Source organism: Phyllobates terribilis, unplaced genomic scaffold (assembly GCF_046119375.1).
Source record: "Phyllobates terribilis strain yellow unplaced genomic scaffold, ASM4611937v1 Scaffold_4133__1_contigs__length_64640, whole genome shotgun sequence".
NCBI classification, from domain to species: Eukaryota; Metazoa; Chordata; class Amphibia; order Anura; family Dendrobatidae; genus Phyllobates; species Phyllobates terribilis.
This window is the reverse complement of record NW_027366885.1, coordinates 18886-22701: the sequence shown is the minus strand read 5'-3', so window position 1 is coordinate 22701 and position 3816 is coordinate 18886.

The window sequence follows — 3816 nt, the reverse complement described above, 5'->3', positions numbered from 1 at the left end:
TAGGATTTTACAATGTCACATCATACTCTTGAGTTCTTGATTTTCCCTATCACGAATCCAAATGACTATCTAGAAGAAAAAATATGGATGGTTTTCGATGCTACAAAACGTATTAAAAAAGGAAGTCTCTATAGTACAAAGAGAATTAATAAGTTTGCATATGCAAAATGATCATCAATCGCAAGAACCGATCCTTATTCCTCCCAATCTAATGGAGAAAATGTTGAAGACATTTTTGCAATGCGTGTTAGATATGAGTTCCAATATTTCAAGCATTCTCCAAACCGTTGCACAAGTCTGATTGTCCGTTGAGACAATATATGGTTTGTGAACGACAAGCAACAAAGATTTTTCATTAATCTATACAGACGAGGATGGCTCACATAGAGTATATTGTGAGCGAGTTTCGTGCTGAGAAGATTCAACAAATAAACTCGAGTGATGTGGGCCATGACAACTATGATTACGCAAAGGACGTTGATGATATTGAGTGTTTAATGAAAGAATCTGAAGATAGATCTCACGGCGGTGCCCACCTCTCCATCCAAGGCAAAGAACCTGAGAGTGTTATTCTTCGCGGCGCCTTCCCCTTGACCTCTGGCGCACGCCTTAGTGAAGCCACAAAATGCGAGAGTACACTTTCTCTCGGCGACGCCCACTACACCACCCTCGGAGGAGGCCCTCCGGAATTTGGATCACTGTGTGGTGCTTGCTTTCTCATTTTCAGCACCCATCGCCGATGCATGTGGTTCATGAGATTTTTTTATTCTAATCAACACTCACCGCTCCGCCCTTGGCGTCCTCCGTCGTGGTTGACCCCCAGAAGAGAATTCAAGCCCCTTTCCATTGTCGCTCTCCCCTCTACTAGTCGTTCCCCCATGCTGGTTCCACCATCATGAGTTGAATGTTGATACGAGTCTCGATGAGCCAAATGATTATGTTTTGCTCGGGATTCACAAGTATGTTGCTCCACCTCCTCTGAAGCTCACCAATACTATCCCAATGAAGCACAATAACAAGTACAAGCTTGGGGATCCGAAGAGGAAATTGGTATGGAGGGTGAAGATCTTGATTGATCCTGGATGATGATCTTAATGATGTCGAACCATGACATTAAACACGTTGCTAATCGTGAGGCAACCCGATGTAGGTAATTTTCCTATTCCTCAGTTAGTTTCATTTTTAGAGTCATAGAGTCGTCCAGTCTTTATCGAGTTATCTATTATGATTCTGGTGCCCACCCTTCCTACACACTCTGAGGTATAATTCCTAATCTCTTGAACTTCTTTTTGAAAACCGAGTGCCTATGTGAGGTTTTGTGAGAAAAAGAAATGAGCATTTCCAAAAGAATTTGAGAGTGAAAAGAAAAGAGAGAAAAGTACAGAGAGAGAAAAAACTGAGTGTTTATATGAGCCAAAATAATCGATGGAGTGAAAGCATAAATGAAAGAGATGCTAGAGTGAAAATTGAAAGGGAATCCCCCTCGAAGAAAAATTAGAGTGTATAGATGTGAGTTTAGAGTGATTGTGAGGTTTCACCACCATTAGCATCTTGAAGACCGGCGAGGTCATTTTTTGTCCATCACTACTCGAGGACAACCCAATTCACAATTCCACCATTTGTTTGGAGATCCATTTCCACCATTGCCACCATTGTGCTCGCCTACATTGAGTCAGATCCATTCTTCTCCGACAATCCATTATGAGTGCATATCCAACTTCAACAAACCATTGTAACAACATATTCCAATGAAGACGACGAGAAGCATTTCTGAGTTTCCTTCCATCAAGAGTTTCACCATACCTTTTGGGTAGCGCCCCCTTTTCCCTTATCTATTATGTACATATATTGAAGACAATGCATACTTTAAGTGTAAGGGAGGAGTTTGGTATTATACCTATCATTTTTGAGAAAATAAAGATTAAAAAAGCAAAAAATTTAAATCATGTGATGAGTTGGAAACCCAAAAGGGGGGATCGGGTAATAAGCAGGTAATCTGGCATGTAATAGGCCTGGAAAAAACAAGATTCAGAGTGATAGTGAGGTTGGTGAGCACATTTTATGAGTGTTAAGTGAAAACCCAAAAGAAAACCTAAGCAAGAATTGAAGTGGAAAGGATTGAATGTCCTAGGATGATCGATTTTACCTGACGCGGAGACATAAGTGTACGGAGTATAGGAGTGTTTTCGGATAGGTTTTCACTTGGAGTTATAAGTTGTACTATCTATTAGTTCACTTTAATCTTGAGTTTGTAGAAGGATGTTAGTTGTGTTCCATTCATTTTATTTTGGTTGATAAACTTTATTTCATAATTAGGACATGGTTGTGTTGAAGTGTGGGGAAGGAGAGGTTCATGATTATTCTGGCATTTTGGTGCACATTTGATGATGGTATGACTAAGTCTAGGTTAAATTTTTTTTCTCACATGGTGTTTAATGCATATTGTTGTGGTTGAGCTATTGATGGACGATGTCGTAGACAATCGGGTCAAAGTAAACCTTAGCTTACTCTCCACGGGTGTAGAGAGATAAGTAAGAGTCGATCCCATAGGGAGTCTGCGAATCCGATCTTGTCTTTGCAAAATAATTAACTTTATAGAAAATAAAGAGAAAAGGGGGGACTATGATTGATTGATTTGGAACACTAATAAAAGCAAGTGCTTTGTTCTCCTTGGCATCATCCTACGTAGTTATGGGTTTGATCATCGATTTCCTATTACAAATTGGGTTCTATCCCTATAATATATGCTATGTTTGTCCTAATTCATGTAGTAAGGTTGCTAAATAGGTCAACTAGTCCTAATAGCATCTTTCCTACAAATCTAGTCATGAAACTATCAAGACTACATCTTAGGCAGCATTAAGTTCATGAATAAATAGGAAGGTGTATTACCCCTGGAACCTACACCTCATTAATCTCCCTATCATACAAGTCCAACTAGTCAAAGTAGAGATTTGTGCCACTAAGTAGGCAAGGTTCTCCAACTAGGATAAACCAGGCCCTAACTATATGAAGGAAACATGTAAACCTAGGTAGCTAAGCCAGATAAACATAATGCAATCAATTACTAAACAATCAAGAGATTAAAACAACACAATAGCATATTATTAGTACCAAAGGAGGAAAACTACAAAACCCATACCTCCGGAGGCCTTAGCCCTGAGAAGGAGATAATCCCTATCATCCTAACAAAGTTATTTTATTACTCTCTGGAAATTGTGATGATCTTTATGAGGAGGCAAAGCTCCTCTATTTATAAGAAAGCAAAACCTAATTTAATGTTTGTGGGAACCCTATCCTGTTATTGTACAAATCCTAGGTAATTAAGCCCATTTAAGCCCATAAAGAAAGGCTTCTCGCGGCGCTGGCGGTAGTGAAGGAGCGGGCACACCTAATGTCGGCACAGCCGCGCTGTCTAGGACGCGATCGCGCCATCTGCAGAAAGTCGTGCGCGGTCGCGTGAGCTCTAGTGCGGTCGCGCCTCTAGCAATTTTTCACCTCTTTACTTCTCTTCTTGGCCCGCGCTTAATTTCTGCCTTCCGCGCCTCTTCCTTGTGCATGTAATCCTCGTATTAACTAGGAAGCTCCACGATGTTGGTATCACGGCCATATGCTCCATTTGTAGCCTCTTTTGCCTATGGTTGATGCTAAAATCCACTCCGTATGATGTACGAAATGCCGCCAATTAGCTATGCAGATTTTTCCTAGGAATAGGTGGTTGATTATGATTGATTTGATGATGTTTATGAGTTGAGATGATTTAGTGGAGTTTAGGTTTGATGTTGAGCATATTGTATTCTTGTTCTTGTTTATGAC